Genomic DNA, 17,605 nt, shown 5'->3' with positions numbered 1-17,605 from the left:
AGCCTCTGTTTCCCACAGGGTCTAATTTAGCCTCCCCTCCCCACCCAACCCCCACCAGCATCCATAGAAGATGAGGTAATAGGGCATCTGATGCAATAGCCTCAGGTATCCAAAACCCTTCTGTGTGTAGATTTCCCCCAAACCATCACACGCACACATCATCACCATTTTAACCCTGAAGCTCACAGTTAGGCCTATATAGAAATGACAATAACCAGTGGCACTTAAGCTCCAGAGCCTGTCACTTTCTAAGGAACCACATCTAAGGAAGTTTGACTCTTTTTCTTCTGGAGCCCTGTCACCCAGCTGAATGACCCGTGATCCCAATCCTGGTCTCAGCCCTGCCTGTACATATACTACTTAGAATATTGTGCTCAGCTGTCTCTTGGTGTGTTTTTATACCAACAGAACACTCAGTGTCTCTCTCCATGGTAACCTTTAATTTCATTTTATTTCCATTTGTTTATTCTGAGACAAGGTCTCTCTGTGTAGTTCTGGAACTCGCTATGTAAACCAGACTACCCTTAAACTCAAAGAGATCTGCCCGCTTCTGCCTCCCAAGAGTCACTATGCCTGGCCCTCTCTCTTTACTGTTAGTGCTCTGGTCATTTGATTGTGGATTCTCAGTGACACTTACTTTAAGGGATAAGAATTTTAAGAAACAGTAATTTGAGATTTTAGCAACTAAAACAAATTACAAGTGTTGTGTTGGCCATCCAGGATGGCCCGCAGTTGGTGAGGATTAGGGTGGAGGTAGGTCTAGCCAGGGAGAGAAGAATGAAACCCACCAGACACCTGCTATGTGCCAAGATCTATGTACAAAAGCCTTTTACATCCACACTACACGTGATCACGGGGGACAACAATCTCACCTCACATGTCCTAGCCGTTTGCATCAAGATTCCCTAGTTTACGGTTTAAACGCGTGTGTGGAAGGGGATGGAGCTGGACCCGAGGAATTTGTTCCAATTCTGTGTTACCTAATACTGCAGTCCCTATGCAGCCGGCCTTCTAAGGCACACATCTTTCCACAGAGGTGCCAGCGCAAGGGTGAGCACCGGCTCCCCTTCCAGCATGAGCTCAGCAGCCACTAGTGGCCAGGCATGGGGAAGAATGTCCGCTGGCAAAGCAGGCCTCCTGAGCTGTGACTCAGGCATGCTTCTTCCTTAGCAGATGGTATGAGGAGTGCAGCAGGACTCCAGAAACCTCTGCCACCCACTCACAGTGACACTGAGAGCATCAGTGGGGAGTCACTGAAGATATGCGTGGGATGGGGCAGGCAAACTCTTCACTTCAAGTTTCCTCATGCTAAAAAGTTAGGGTGTTGGAAGACACGACAGCTAATGTCCTTCCGACTCCTGTTATTCTATGCTTTTGTCTTAAGAAGTCCTGATGGTTGATCATGATTGGACCGGACTTAGCTAGAGTCAGCTAGAGGACATACTTCTGGGTGTGCCTGTAAGGGTGTTCCAGAAAGGGTTAATTGAAAAGGGAGCCACGCCCTGAGTGTGGGTGACACCATCAGTGAGGTCCCAGGAAGAATAAGAAGGAGAAAGCAGTTGAGACAATCACTCGCGTGTCTGCTCCCTCACCGTGCTCCCTCACCGTGCTCCCTCACTGTGCTCCCTCACTGTGCACGTACTGTGACTGCACTCACTGTACCTACCCTGTGACCAGCGTGTGCGCCTCCTCACTGTACGTGGCCTGTACGAGTCTCACGAGTCTCCCATGCTGCTGCCGCCTGCCTTCCCCACTATTCTGGACTTTATCCCTCAAACAGCCCTTCTTAAGTTGATTTTATTCAGGGTTTTGTGACAGCAGTGAGAAAAAGTAACTAATAAGGAGTAAACAGAAGGTATTTGTCAACTGTGTAATGAGTCTGTTGGATTTTATTACAGCTAGAAGGTCATGAAAAATGATATTTGAAAAAATCCACAAAGGTCCTGTCTAATAGACTTTTTCACAAATGTGGACATGTTCCCTACATGTACTGTCCAATATGGGAGTCACTGACTATATCAGGCTATATCAATATTTAAAATAAAGGCAATGTGGGTAAGATACGGATTTTTAATGTCTAATTTCATACTAATTAATTAACGTTTAAATGGCTCTATGAGGTCAGCGACTCCCACACTAGACGGAACAAACATGAACTTTATTTAAGCCAGGCACCAGGTACAAAGATCAAAGAACATGGCGAAGCGTTGAGAACGGTCATGGAGTAAAGAATGAAGACAGGCATGGGTTTGATTTAGGTAATTTACAAATAGGGCACAATTACTGTTTTAGGTCTTCTAAAGAGGATGCTCACAGGCAGTGATAATAGGTTCTTTGCAACTACATAGAACTTCATGCCCGGCAGAGGTCTTCCTCGGGGTGTGATTTGAACCTCAGCATAGCTCTGTGCTGCAGAAAACAAGTAACAGTTTCTCATTTTACAGACGATGAAATCTAGACCCAGATATTTGCCTAAGGCCATAGACTTCAAAGAGTGAGGAAGGAATATTTTGAACCAAGCTCTTGACTTCATTTTCTCTACTTCTTTCACAGACAAGGTAACTTCCAAGTTCCATCCCCAGGCCCGCCCCCCACCCCAGCCCTTCTTCATGGAAATCGCAACACATTATAAAGTATGTTTAAATGTCAGGACGGGAAACATTAGCAAAGGCAAGGGACAGGAGAGCCCTCTGACAGATAACTGAAGCCTGAAGAAATCAAGAATGGGTTTTGTCTCCTGTGAAAGGAGTGAAAAACTGTCCCGCACTAAGCACTAGGAGCAGCTGTTCACTGAAAAGCATGCGTTCCCTGTGTCCTTTGACCTGGTTATGGATCCAGTGGCTCCCGTGAGATCACAGAGCCATACTGTGTCCCAAGGCTTCTGGCTGTTTCCAAAAGTCACAGTCCCATCAAAAAGAAAAGTCTGTCCCCCCACCCACCAAGCATGCTGCAAAGGGCTTAAGCACAGCCCCCCCCCCCCCCGGCCACTGGTGCTGAACTTGAACAGCAGACCTGACGCTCCCTGAAAGATTTAACATGCCCGAGTCTCAGCTTCTTCCACTGCAAAAGCAGAGGATCATTGCTCTTCCGTCATAGACAGTCGTGGGATGAACTAACAGAGACACACTGTGAAACCCCAGGACATAGTGTTTGTGAGTGGTGGTTATTAATATTTTACACGATCTAGGCACTGCAGATTCTTGTGGATTCTAAAACAGGGCCTGCAGAAACTACATTCAGACAAGGTAGGATGGAAAAGATCCCCTGTAGGACTGAGGGCTTGGCTTGGCTACGAAGGTGAAAGTGAATGGTTGCCCTGCAGGTAGGATGCAGGTGCTGGTAGTTCAGTAACTGCGGCAGGCGGGCGGTTTTCTCTTGACTTTTCATCTCCCTGTGCAGTGATGTCTTCTCCCTTTCCCCCAAGTTCTAGCCCTTCATACACAAGTACTTTTTGCCTAGTTACCCGAATGTTATTAACACCCGAATGCGAAATCGGACTCCCGGCACACAGCGCCCTATGCGCCACGATTGTTTTTGTTGCTGTTTTTTCCATTGCTTTGGATTTTTAGATTTATTCTCATTTTTATGTGTCTGAGTGTCTTGCTGTGTGTCTGTCTGTCCATCACATGCACACATTGCCCGTGGAAGCCAGAAAAAGGTGTGAGATCTCCTTTGGACTGGAAACACAGACAGTTGTAAGCCACCGTGTGGGGAATGGGAATTGAAGCTAAGTCCTCTGAAAGGGCAGTCAGTGCTGCTGACCACTGCAGATGGTGTAGGACAAGTGAAGAATAATGGAAAGGGGGATGATGCGGCAGAGTGTCTGTGAGTGACAAATGATGCCTCAGGTAAGGCTCTGTGAAGACGTGACAGTGGAGACCTGACCAAGAAAGGGGCAGCCCTACGGAGACTGAGGGCGGGGTGTTACAGACAGAGAGTATAAGACGTGCAAAGGCCTGGAGGCAGGCATGAACTCGGTGCCTTTGAGGAACCAAAAAGGCTTGGATGACTGAAGTTGGAGCACTGAGGGTTAAGAGATGACAGTGACAGCAAAGTCAGCAGGTTATTCAGGGTTTATTCGAGGCCTCAGGAAGGAGTTTGGCTTTTGTTCTAAATGCAGCAAGGGCCATTTGGACATTAAGCGGGAGAACAATGAGATCTACTCTGCCTTTTAAAAAGATTATTTTTAATCCAGCCACCCTCTGTCCGGACTCATGTGCATGCGCAAGTGCTCTATGGGTTCTCCTGAGAGCATTCCCCATGCGGCCAGTTACCTGCCTGTCGGCCTGCACCCCGCCTTGTGCAATCTGTTGCTGGATCTCCACAGTGCTTACAGAGCTCAGCCTTCCCTCTGTAGAGCCAACACCCTGATGTCGGCCCTTGAATAAGGGGTCACTTGAGTCATCTCTCCTGCTCAAGAACATTCAATAACTCTCCAGCATCCAGGTAGTCAAACTGCAGTTCTCTAACCCTCCACTGAGAAGCCCCCCAAATCAGTTTGTCAACTTTTCTCTACACTCGCCTACACGCGTCCTGTAGCAACATGGCCTTCTTGAGCACGGCTTGTCTGTACTCGTGCAGTTTTCTGGTTCGGCACTGACACTTTCCCCAGTTACATCTGCTGGCACCCTGTGCTGTGCATTCCCCGAGTCCAGTGATACCATCTCTCCTGGATGCTTTCTCTGCTCTAGCTGATCTTATGTAAACGTCCCACAGGATTTTACCTGAACCTACTTAAAGCATTTACTGCATTCTTCCTTGTGTTGTAGTTGTCTGTGTGCAGTCTTACTCCCCTCCTAAATCAGTTTCTTGAAGACGGGGACAGAATCATAGTCACTCTTTCTGTCTGTTAGTACCTAGCAGAGCGTGACGTGCAGGAGATGCTTGGTAAACATTAGCTGAATGAACCGGTGAACGAACAGGTCCTAAGATTCATCTTTGGGTCCCTTGGCTCAATTTGATGATTGTAGAAAGTTGTGAATAATCATAAGAGGGGATGAGAAGGGGTAATCTTTTAATCTTTACAATGGTGCTTTTTGAGCTCCAGGGAAACAAAAACAAGCATGGAAATAATTCTCCATTGTTTTTCATGGAGTGGATGTCAGAAAAGGCCACTTGGGAGTTGCAGAGAATTGTATACTGTGTCCACAGTGCCCTAGGACACAGGTTTGGTGACTGGCTAGTCCTTCAATCCTAATTTGGTGGGTTTATGGGAACTCATGTAAAACCATTTCCCTCAGCAATTAATTTTGAGTTGAGCAGATCTTTTTCAAGAGAGAGAGAGAGAGAGAGAGAGAGAGAGAGAGAGAGAGAGAGAGGTTTCAGTTAATTCCTTGATTCTTCTGCCTCGTATTAGCATTCCTGGAAGCCTGAGTTAGTGTGGTGGGGTTCACCTCAATCAATGGAGCTGCAGGGTCCATTAATCTTCAGTGACTTTGCTTTGGAAAAAAGGTGCTGATGAACTTCACATTGCAAAGACTTCTCTTTACGAAGAAGATGGGTTGGGCATCTCCTCTGGAAGTGTTAAGGCTGGCTTTCCTCCTTTACCATCCCTTGCTTTATGCAAAGACCTGGACTCCTTTTATGAACAAGACAGGAACTATATATCCCTGTTACTATTGAAATCACACATACTTCTAGTACATTGTTTAGTTGCAAGCCATCTGTTATTAATGATGTCGGAGCACCATAAAGATCCAATGAAGAGTTCCTTGTTGTTTCCCCTTTTTAATAGCTTAAAATATCCAGTCCAGAAGACGAAGATCATCCGTGACAGTTCCTTCAGTGAGAAAGAAACCTGGCAGTTGCTGCTTCCTGGTGTGAGATGGCTCCCACCTATGCCACACCTCTCCAGCCTAGCAACAAGCTTGTTTAAATAGATGGTGTCTGTGTTTGTGTGCTTAAATTCACTTTCCCTTCTCTAATTTCACACTGGTGACTTATTCTGAAATTTGCAGTTCAACCAGCATGACTTAGTGAAGGATGCCTGTTGTGGAATATTAGTTTAAGATGCATTACATTTGTTTATGCTGTGGAATATTTGTTTAATGATGCAAAGATGTGTTGCATTCTTTTATGTTGCATTTGTTTAACTCTGTAAAGCTGTGTTACTTTGCCTGTCTAAGATACCTGATTGGCCTAATAAAGAGCTGAATAGCCAACAACGAGGCAGGAGAGAGAAATAGGCAGGGCTGGAGGGCAGAGAGAATAAAAAAGAGAGAGGTGCAAGAAAGGAGGAGGAGAGGAGGAAGCCAGGGGCCAGCCACCCCGCCACCCAGCCACCCAGCCACACAGCACACAGCCACCCAGCCACCCAGCCACCCAGCCACACAGCCACACAGCACACAGCCACACAGCTACCCAGCCATATAATCAGTCACGGAGTAAGAAGGAAAGAAAGGTACATAGAATAGAGAAAGGTAAAAGCCCAGAAGCAAAAGGTAGATTGGATAATTTAAGAAAAGTTGGCTAGAAATAAACCAAGCAGCTGGGTGGTGGTGGTGCATACTTTTAATCCCAGTACCTGGGAGGCAGAGGCAGGCAGATCTCTGTGAGCTCAAAGCCAGTCTGGTCTGCAGAGCAAGTTCCAGGACAGGCTCCAAAGCTACACAGAGAAACCCTGTCTAGAAAAACAAAAGAACAAACAAGCATACACCCCCCAAAAAAAAATAAAAGAAAGAAAGAAAAGAAATGAGCCAAGTCCAGGCATTCATAAGTAAGAATAAGCCTATAAGTCTTTGTGTATTTATTTGGGAGTTGAGTGATGGTTCCCCCAAAGAGTAAAAGAGTTATAAAACAAAACAAAACAAAAACCCAAAACCAAACAAACAGCCAGGCAGTGGTGGTGCACACCTTTAATCCCAGCACTCAGTAGGCACAGGCAGGTGGAACTCTGTGAGTTCGAGGCCAGCCTGGTCTACAAAGATACACAGAGAAATCCTGTCTTGTAATCCCCCCAAAAGAAAGAAAGAAAGAAAGAAAGAAAGAAAGAAAGAAAGAAAGAAAGAAAGAAAAAAACAGATGCCTTTCCTGACTGATTTCTAGAAGGTTCAACTGAGCATGTATGTGAATATAGTTATTTCCAAGGGTTTAGTAACCAGCTTTCTACTAGGCTAGTCTCTAGATCCTAATTCCTGGTCTTTTCTTTGGGGGGGGGCAGGGTCTCACTATGTAGTTCTGGCTGTCCTGGAACTAACTATGTAGACCAAGCTGGCCTTGAACTCACAGAGATCTGCCTGCCTCGCTTCCCAAATACTAGGTGGGACTAAAGGAGTGCACCATCACATCTGCTCTAACTCCTGGTTTTGCAGACCCAACTAATGTTCCATAGCCCCGGAAGTCCCCCACAGTAATCTTTTTCAAGAACTACTTTTGTATCTCAGAGAGATCAGCAGGAAGGTGAGTACTGGGTTCTGTTCTTAGAGTGAGGATCCACTCTCTTGCTGTTGATTCTCCAAAGGAAGGAAGAAGAGAGCACCTCTGTGCTACAACGCTGGGGTCAGACGTGCTATCTGAGAGAGCTATCATAAGCTAATTCATACCTGGTGCCCACAGGCTTCAAGCGGGTTATGGTGGCAGGAGGGGTATAAAGTACCTGTCCTTTCTTTCTTTTTTTTTTTTTTTTGTACCTGTCCTTTCAAACTGGCTAGAGAATGTGAGGATGACAGTTGAATCAGCTGATCTGGTCAATTAACACCTACAAGAGTCTTCCAATCCAAGCCCACCCTGCTTCATTTAAATAGCAATGATTTGGTTAAAGCTATAAAAGGCATTTTTGGATAGGTCATTAGAAGATGAAATCAGGGATGATCTTTGGCTAAGCATCACATCACAAGGCTGACACTTAAGCTGCTGACAGAAGGTTTTTAAAATTCTCATTTAAGAGAACTATAAAATCGGGGGCTAGAGAGATGACTCAGTAATTAAGAGCACTTGCTGCTCTTCCAGGGGACCTTGGTTTGATTCGTAGTACTGCATAGTGGTTCATAAACTATAACTCAAGTTCCAGGGGGATCTGACACCCTCTTTTGGCTTCCATAGGGACTAGGCTGACATAGGCTCTCTCTCTCTCTCTCTCTCTCTCTCTCTCTCTCTCTCTCTCTCTCTCTCTCTCTCTCTCTCACACACACACACACACACACACACAGAGGCAAAACACATATATATATATATATATGTGTGTGTGTGTGTGTGTGTGTGTGTGTGTGTGTGTGTGTGTGTTTTTCAAGACAGGGTTTCTTTGTGTAGCCCTGGCTGCTGTCCTAGAACTTGCTCTGTAGACCAGGCTGGCCTTTTGTTTTGTTTTGATTTTTTTTCGAGACAGGGTTTCTCTGTATTGTTTTGGAGGCTGTCCTGGAACTCGCTTGGTAGACCAGTCTTGGTCTCAAACTCACAGAGATCCACCTGCCTCTGCCTACTGAGTGCTGGGTTTAAAGGCGTGCGCCACCACCGTCCAGCCAGGCTGGCCTTAAACTCAGAGATCTGCCTGCCTTTGCCTTCTGAGTGCTAGGTTTAAATGTGTACACTACCACCACCCAACTTGGAAAACTATTTTTAAAGAACTCTATAAAATAAGAAGGGAGGCTATCAAAAGCAAGTAAGCAAGACCAAAACAAATGGCTCTCGAAAAATCGAATCTGGGGCTCAGCGGTTAAGAGAGACATTTCTTACAGAGCTCCTGAGCTTGATCCCCAGAACCCACATGAGAGCTACAGTCAGGTGTAACCAGCTCCAGGAGATCAGAAGCCTCTGGCCTCTTCAGGTATCTACACTCAATGAGAATGCAAACACAATTAAAAATACATAAATAGAATGTCAATTCTAACAAAAATTAATTTCAAAATTTAAAAGAGCAGAGACAGCTTAAATCTAACAAGGAAATGACTAAAGTCCAAATTGCCTACATAGTGGCATATGGAAAGAGAGAGAGAGAGAGAGCTCTCACATGGGGGAGGGAGAGGCATATTTATACATTTATACATTTAATCCCAGTACTTGGGAGGCAGAGGCAGGCAGATCTCTGTGAATTCGAGGCTGGGCTGGACCGACAGCCTCCAAAACAATACAGAGAAACCCTGTCTCGTAAAAACCAAAAAAAAAAAAAAAAAAAAAAAAAAGATGCTGGAAAAAACAAAAACAAGTATGCTCCCACCTAAAGGAGGTGAGGGGACAGTGCTCCCCTCCAGTGAAACACAGACATCAATGCTGACTCCTCTTTTTACAAGGAATATTGGTAACAAGAGGCCCATCAGTGTAACGGCCATCGAGAAAACAAATTTCACACCACGGCCTATGAGGAACTTCCAGAGCGCCACCCAGAGGTTCATAAGGGGGACCCTCACACCCATTTCCAAACATGGGAAGGGCCAGATATTGTTGGCATGGATGAAACTGACTGTGTGTCTCAAACAGAATCAGGACCAGGGACAGATGAAAATCAAGCCTGCCCAAGGGGCACTGAGATACCCAAGTGACCCTGTACCTATTGGTCCTTTCACGGTTTCCGTAGGGCTCCCGGGGAGGGAGTGTTATTATCAGGAGGTCAGGCTCAGGAGAACAGACCCTGGGAACTCAGAATCCCTTCCAGCCCTAACCAGCCCTGGTAAACTTAGCTGTCATTCAGTGTTCCTGGGGCAAAGGTTCTAGGAACCAGATCCGAAAGGAAGCGCAGATCCGAAAGGAATGCTCTTGGCAGAACACTAGGGTGGTTTCGTTGTTGTGTCTGGGAAGACCCTGGTTCAGTCGTGATACGGGGCTGTGAAGCGGAGCTGGACACGGACTTTAAGCAAACTGCTTGACTTCTCAGAGCCTTGCCTTCTCCAGCCACACATCACTGCTTTACAATTGTTGGGAGGGTTAGACGAGATACCATGTTTCACTGATTTTAACATGCGTACTTTTCACGTTTTAGTAGCTCCGAAATCAACAATTTGATATTTAAAATCAAACATTTCAATATTGACAGTATGTACAACACACATGTAATTTAGTTGGTAGTAGTTTTTCTTCTTTCACAATAGCACATTCAGTAAGTCTTGTAAAAAACTCAATGGCAGCAGGCATGGTGGCACACACCTCCAACCTCAGCACTTGTAAGGCAGAACCAGGTGACTCTCTGTGAGTTCAAGGCCAGCCTGGTCTGTATAGTAACTTCCAGGCCAGTCAGACTTACATAGTGAGACCTTGTCTCAAAAAAAAAAAAAAAAAGACAATTTATATTAAAAGGCTGCACCCAAGGAGTTCTCAGTGCAATACTAATTCCACTTTTCTTTTCCTAGAGAACCAACCATCTCACAACCTGTTGAAGGAAAGACAGGTCCTCCAGAACTAATTAGTGATCCCCAGTATGGAAAATTGATGAGAAAGGTCACATCCATCTAATCTTACAAGCATTTCTATTCTGTTCTGCACACATGGGCATGTGTGTGTACGAACACTTAAATGTAATATGTATATGCTTTCTCATCTCATTTTTCCTATGGTCATGTAAACATTCTGTAATGTTCCAACTGTGCTCACTCAGTATGTTTTGGTACAAACTGAAACTCATTTTTTGAATACAAGCCTAAGTGTGTTATCTGGGTTTATTTTGGGAAACAGGCTCTGCCTGCCATCACCAACACTCTACCCCCATTTTTGCGACCAATCGCGTACCACAGAATGTCTTTGTCGGGTTTAATATCCTTCAGGTCTGACTTTTCTCTCCTGTGCTCAATTCATGATGCTTCACTTTGCCACAGAAGCATATAATAAACTGGATGCTACAAGGATGCATCAGTAGGGGAGATTTTTTTCCCTTGACCTGGCTGGCCCTGAACATAATCATCAGAGAGGCTTTTTGTAGCCAGCCACCTTGTTGTAAGTACAGATTTTTCCCCATGTAAGAACATACCTAATCCCTTTTAAAATGTTATCAAGTGCTGTCTCGCTGTTATTTTATGTTGATGAGTTACCTAGGTTAATTACATATGACTCAGAATCCATTCCTTAATATCTGCTTTACATTATTTAGCTATCTTAAAGTATACATGAACTAATCTTGCAGCAGCATTGGTAATTCATTTGCTAGCTCTTTCTACACAGCAGCATGAAGCTTGGCATCCCTACCAGAGGGTATATAGTGGCCAAATTGAGTTTTGGTTTGGCCTATTAGCTAGTTGGTTAAATCAATGTTCAGTAAGGGCCCAATATATACTCATCACTATGCTGGGTTCTAGGAATTGCTACAGAGATGAAAGTTAGACCTTCAAGGAATTCAGCTTTCACAGCAGAAGTATGGGATAGAAGCCATATCGAGCAGAGGTACTCTTGAGTGACGACACATAACTGATTCATGTGCGGCCTCCGTCGCCTCTTTTGATGCATATACATTGAAGGCCCGTGGCTGAGCTACCTCTGCTAATAATAGGCTGGGACACCTGTCCTCTGCAGGAGCCGTCTGCTCACCAAGAGCCATGCTTACAGACTATTCACACTGGTTCTTTGCATTATTACAGCTCTATGATTTAACTGAACACATTTGAAAAAATGTAGGTGCAGAAAAGAAACCATGTCTTCAACTCTAAGTATGAGATAGGCACTTAGAGTGAGGTACTAAAGGCCTAGCATGGTTAAGCAGTGGTTAAGACAGCACACTGGTCTGCAGAGGACCAGAATTCAGTTCCCAGCACCCAAGTTACATTATTCACAGCCACCTGAAACTCCAGCTCCAGGGGATATGATGCCTCTGGCTGGCCTTCTGGGACACTTTGTACTCATGTGCACATCCCTCCCAACTCTCTCTCTCTCTCTCTCTCTCTCTCTCTCTCTCTCTCTCTCTCTCTCTCTCTCTCTCTCTCTCTCTCTCACACACACACACACACACACACACAATTACAAATAAATGGTGTGCTGTCAGTGGTGTGGGAAAGGCAACTGAAAAACATCATTATATCTGGAAAACCTTGATTGCTTCTCAACAAGAAAGGAAAAAAATCAAGAAAACGTCAATTCTTGGAACTTAGACTAGAATTAAGAATCAGGGTTCTCCCTAAAGACAAAGTTTTGGCCTACATCAAAACCCCAAGGGACGTTTTAAGGTAAAATAAAGGAATAGTTGTATTGTTTTGTATGACTCCAGGTTTAACTAACTTGTGTAACTAAATCACTAACTATTATTTGAATTGGGTTTAGGAGCTTCCACACTTATGAACATAATACATTAAGAACTACGACTAGGGGTGCCTACACAGGCATGCTGGTCTTTTATGGCGGAGAAGGCTCAGGGCCTGTGGGGAGCGTGAGTCCTGTACTGGGTGCTGAGAACCAAAGCAGGAGATTCAAGGAAACCGCTAAAAGGCCAGCAGCTTTTCAGCATGGGTGTCAGAGTCATGTAACTCTACTTTCTAAACTCTGTAAGTCACCCCAGAGGCCAGCAGAACAGGTGTCCTCTTTATTCCGTAGCTGCTATCTGTTCTAAAGCCAGTCACCTAGGCCTCACTGGCTATATTTGAAAGATGAGAATAGTGGTCCCTACCTCGGTGGGCTGTTGGGAAGATTATGTGAGATGACCTCAAAGTAAATGGAAAATGTATGCAAATTCTCCCCAGGCTCCCCGGGAACCAGGGAATAGAGCTGTGGAGGATGCATCTGAAGGTGAAGGGCATTTTCCTCTCATATTCTGAAATCTCCTTCCAAGAGGGTAGGAAGCAGGACATTTAGTGGCGGGACTATGGAGTGTAAAACCTAGGAGCTAGGAACTGTGCTAGCCCCTGAGGCTGGCATGTCAAAAGGGAATCTGTCATAGCCATCCCCAACACAGAGTGGTGCAGCTCACCAGCATTTCCAACCAGCTCATTTAGTTCTTCCAGCAAGCGTAGACATGGGGACAGAAGTTAAGCACATTACTCAAGGTTGTGCAGATGATGGACAGAGAGCAGGGGTTAGGATTTAGGCTTCCTGTTAGCATATTGCACAGGTAGCCTGCTACCCTAGGCTGCCTTTCTCATGGCTGTCCACTTCACAACCCTGGAGTGTGGGCCTTGCATTTACTCATTTGTTAAGACTGTGCCAGGGCAGGACGCTACCGCTAATGGCTAAAATGAAGGTTGGAGATAATCAGGGATTTCAATTATCCTGCCTATCTCTGACCTCCATTACCAAGGATAATCAGAAGCTAGCTCTAGCCATTTTCTGAAACTTTCATTAATTTTAAATAAATTTATACAATGTCAATCCCCCACCCTCTTTACCCAAATTAAAATGTCCTTGTCTTTCCAGTTTCTCATTACAGGCGAATCCCTTGCACGTCTTTGAGATTGCCTGTTGTTTCTCTCTGGATCCTTTGTAATTCTGCTTTGTTTTCTTTGAAATGACAGGACCCAATGCTGAATTCTGATTTTAAGGTGAAGTCATAACATCAATGTATATCATTAAAATGTTTTATTGTAATTACAGAAATAGTCAATGCCAAATTATGTGCACTATATTATTTTCTGCATTCTTCTTTATCCCATTCTCAAAGTTAATACGGCCTATTATATCTCATTCATTCTTCTGACTGCTGCTGCACAGCGAGCAGATGTCTCCATTGAGCAATCCACAATGAATCTGAGATCTTTTTCCTGAGCACTTACAAGTAGAGTAATTCAGAGCCCATCAGTGAGTATGAGCTGCTTCAATTGTTCCTTCCAGTGTACATTAGCTTGCGCTTGTCTACATAAAATTTCAAAGAATCATAGATATTAAAGATGGAAGGGGCCAGTTAGCTTCTCAAGCCTTCCCACTCTGCCTGCAGAAGGAAGCAAAGGAAGCAGTTCTACCACTTCATACTGTTTTACTGATGCTTCTTAATAATTACAATGAATGGTTACAGCACATAATCTCTTTTATCCTAAAAGCATTGACACTTTTTGTTTGTTTGTTTATAACTGGGGTCTTACTCTGTAGCCCAGGATGGCCTGGTTCTTGTAATGTACCCAGGTTGGCTTCAAATTCATGGCAACTCCCCTGCCTAGCCTCTGAGTGCTGGGAATATAGGATGAGCTACCACACCTGGCTTAAAATACTGCCTCTCGGGGCTGGAGAGATGGCTCAGAGGTTAAGAGCACAGACTGCTCTTCCAGAGTTCTTGAGTTCAATTCCCAGCAACCACATGGTGGCTCACAACCATCTGTAATGAGATCTGGTGCCCTCTCCTGGCCTGCAGGTGTACATGCAAGGAGAATACTGTATACATAATAAGTAAATCTTTAAAAAAAATACTCCCTCTCCCAAATGAGAACTGAAGCCCAGACATCCAGGTTACAATACCCAAAGCTAAATCCACCAATAGAACATAGTCAATTTGGTTGGGCTCAATAAGCAGTTTTGAGTACCACTTGCTAGTCAGGAATACCCTTTCATGGTCTGTGGGATGCACTGGGGGACAGAACCTAAAATCCTTCTGTGTTTTCTATTGCTGCAATAAACACCATAACCAAGAAGCAACTTGGGGAAGAAAGGGTCTATTTAGCATCCACATCACAGGTCATAGTCCATCACTCAAGGAAGTCAGGGCAGGAACTGAATCAGAAGCCATAGAGGAACACTGTTTAATGGCTCCCCCCACACTTAAGCAGTTTACTTTCTCATATAACCCATGACCACCTGCCCAGGAATGGCACTACCCATAAAGTCTTCCCACATCAATCATTAATCAAGAAAATGCCCCACAGACTTGCCCATAGGCAGTTCAATGGAGGCATTTTCTCAGCTGAGATTCCTTCTGTACTGTCCCTGAGTGACCTGTGGTAGTAAACACAGGGAGTTATCATGGCTACTTGAAAGGGAGTAGAAGATGTCATGGGTTTGCTGGCACCACAGCTCCTCTGTCTCTAGGAGTTGAGGAAAATGGAGTTTGAGTTGGGTTTTTGGAAGAAAGAGAGAGAGAGAGGAAAGAGAGAGCGAGGGAGGGAAGAATGGAGGGAGGGAGGGGAAGAGGAAGGAAGGAAGGAAGGAAAGAAGGAAGGAAGAGCATAACGTCCATCAACAAAAGTTCAGGGAGAGGAGACTTGAAGAGGGGACCCACCTACCCAGTCAAGAGCTCCCCTTGGGTTTCTGTCTTACAGTGCTAGGTTGACTATGCCGGTGAACCCAGACCAAATGCAGCAGATGTCTACATGGTGACTGCTTTGAACTAGATTAGGATGTAGCCAACCAATTTGATCAACAACCAGAACACAGAGATCAACCATTACAAGTGTACTTAGAGAGACAACATAGGAGATCTTAAATTAATGGTATCTTAAAAAAATCCAGAAAACCTGGGGTTAAATATAATGGAAATTGAGAATTTTGCCAGGTAGTGGTGGTGCACACCTTTAGTCCTGCACTCAGGAGGCAGAGGCAGGTGGATCTCTGTGAGTTCAAAGTCAGCCTGGTCTACAGAGCAAGTTCCAGAATTGGCTCTATAGCTACTGAAAAACAAAACAAAAAACAACCAACCAAAAAACAAAAACCAAAAAAACAAAAAAAATTGGGAATTTCTAACTACAAACTAAAATCTCTAGCTAAAGAACAGATAAATAGGGGTTTGGAGAGATGGCTCAGTGGTTAAGAGCACTTGTTCTTGAAGAAGAACCCAGTTTGATTCCCCGCACTCACATGGCAGCTCACAACTATCCATGTCTTCAGTTTCAGAGAATCTTACACTCTCTTCTGACCTCCAAGGGTACCAGGCAGACAGAAAACACACAAACATACATGCAAGCACAACGCTCATAAATAAACCTTAAAAGAGGAGGAGAAGGAGGAGGAGGAGGAGGAAGTAGAGTAGGAGGAAGAGAAGGGGAGTCAGATAAATGACCTGTCAGATTTCCCCAGAATTTCCTTAGTGCCACGGAGAATACCTTTTGGGCCCTGGACAGCTGTTGCACAGCTTTGGAGCCCCAAACTTGAAAGCCTAGAATGGAAAATTCCATTTTCTGACTTCATTAATAGGTATCTGCATAAGTGCAGGCCTGAGAAATACCACTACTGCCATAAGATTATCAAGAGCAGATACTTCATGTTTCCCTCAAAGAACCTAATCTTTGAAAACACTACATGCATATTATATGCTTACTATATTGCAATATAAAGCTAGCTATTTGACACTGTCTTTAGAAAGCCACTAGTGTGAAGAAAAAGGAAATGATAGAAGCTTCTGGTACTTCCACAGTTGTCCCTAAAGGACAATTGCAAATGTCATCTCCTGCACGGAACCTTCCCCAGTTCCTCTACCATGTTCATCACTGCCAAATTAATCTTTCTCTCCCTTGATTACTGCAGCTCTTTGATCCATTGCTGTATGGTTTCTAATTAGTTATGTGATTATCTGTCTCCCTCCACCAGGATGAAAGTACCTTAAGGGCGGGAAATTAAGCCCCACTTGTCTTGAATTCTTCGCAATGTCGCACTCTTTTTTCATTGCCGGATACAATAGATATCCTTCACATGTTTGCTAAGCTAAATCATTTCTTCAGATCTCAGAGACCTTATTTTGACATATTAAATAGTCTGTACCCATTCCAAAAGCACTCATATTCAGGTGCACATTCAGGTTGTGTCTAACTGTCTTGCATTCAGTTAGCATACATCTCTGGGAGTGAATTGAGCCAGCACCCTTAATAAGACCTGAACCTTACTTAACTCAGTTATAAATAACTCTGGAAACTTCTGGAGTCAGACTGCCTGGTTTACTGAAGCAGTGACTGTCATTTACCTAGTTTTAGGACCTTGGGTATGTTACAGTCCAGGACTTCAGCATCCTTAACTATGAGATGGAGATATTAGTAGCAGCGGTGCATGGAAAGGTTGAGATCAGTCCATTTGGCATATGTTAAATACTTAAATACTCGTATACTCTTTCACTATTGGAGCTTTCTTTGTTGTTATATTTTCTGGGTTGGGGGTGGGGTGCTGGGAGTCAAACTTAGAGCTTTGTATGTGCTAGAAAGATGCTCTATCACTAGGCTATATTCCCAACAGCATTGTTATTGTTTTATCATTCATGAAGAGAAGCCCCAGTCCCTCAGGATTGCTCTAAGGAATCAATGATGTAACAAGTGAAATTCTAGTCAGCATATTATCTCATCAACATTTCCTTCCTTTCTGTGTATTAGAGTAATTGCTACAATCATGCAGGGCCTATTAATGCCAGGTAATATACTGCTCACTTTAAATATATGATGCTATCTAATTTAAATCATATTACAAGGTATTGAGATAATTATTATTGTCCCTATTTGACAGGGGAATAAAGTGAGTTGGAGAGAGAATAAACAGCCCAAGGTCACATGACCAGTTCAGTCAGGTTATTCAGAACTTCAGATCAAGGGAAGGGCTAGGGAAACGTAGGAGAAAACACCCAGGAAGAAAGTCCAGGCCCAAACTCCCTACGGAGTTTAATATTCCTTTTTGTCCCCCTGGTCTTCAATTCCAGGGTTATGCTTGCTTGTAAACTAGCCTCTGGGATCCATGGCAACATATGTTCACGCTCACTAGTCACCTACTCTTGATGTTTAACAAGCATACAACATGACATCATTCATCTAACACTAGCTGTAACTCATTTCTGTCTCCCAGTTTCTTTCTTGGTTATGAATTT

The 17,605-nt window shown here is 44.2% G+C and overlaps 1 protein-coding gene and 1 non-coding gene across 5 annotated transcripts in view; one reads left to right on the top strand and one right to left on the bottom strand.

Moving 5' to 3' along the window:
• Bcl9 (BCL9 transcription coactivator) overlaps nt 1-17,605 on the bottom strand; it is an 86,007-nt gene that overhangs the window by 59,736 nt on the left and 8,666 nt on the right. The window lies entirely within an intron of this gene.
• On the top strand, nt 7,787-7,858 carry LOC121142518. The gene has a single exon (XR_005879560.1). It is a non-coding gene; the product is annotated as a small nucleolar RNA SNORD71 (small nucleolar RNA).

The sequence above is a fragment of the Mesocricetus auratus genome, unplaced genomic scaffold, assembly GCF_017639785.1.
Source record: "Mesocricetus auratus isolate SY011 unplaced genomic scaffold, BCM_Maur_2.0 Super-Scaffold_100009, whole genome shotgun sequence".
Taxonomy (NCBI): Eukaryota; Metazoa; Chordata; class Mammalia; order Rodentia; family Cricetidae; genus Mesocricetus; species Mesocricetus auratus.
The sequence above is the reverse complement of the archived record's forward strand: the minus strand, read 5'-3'. Positions and strand labels throughout refer to the sequence as shown.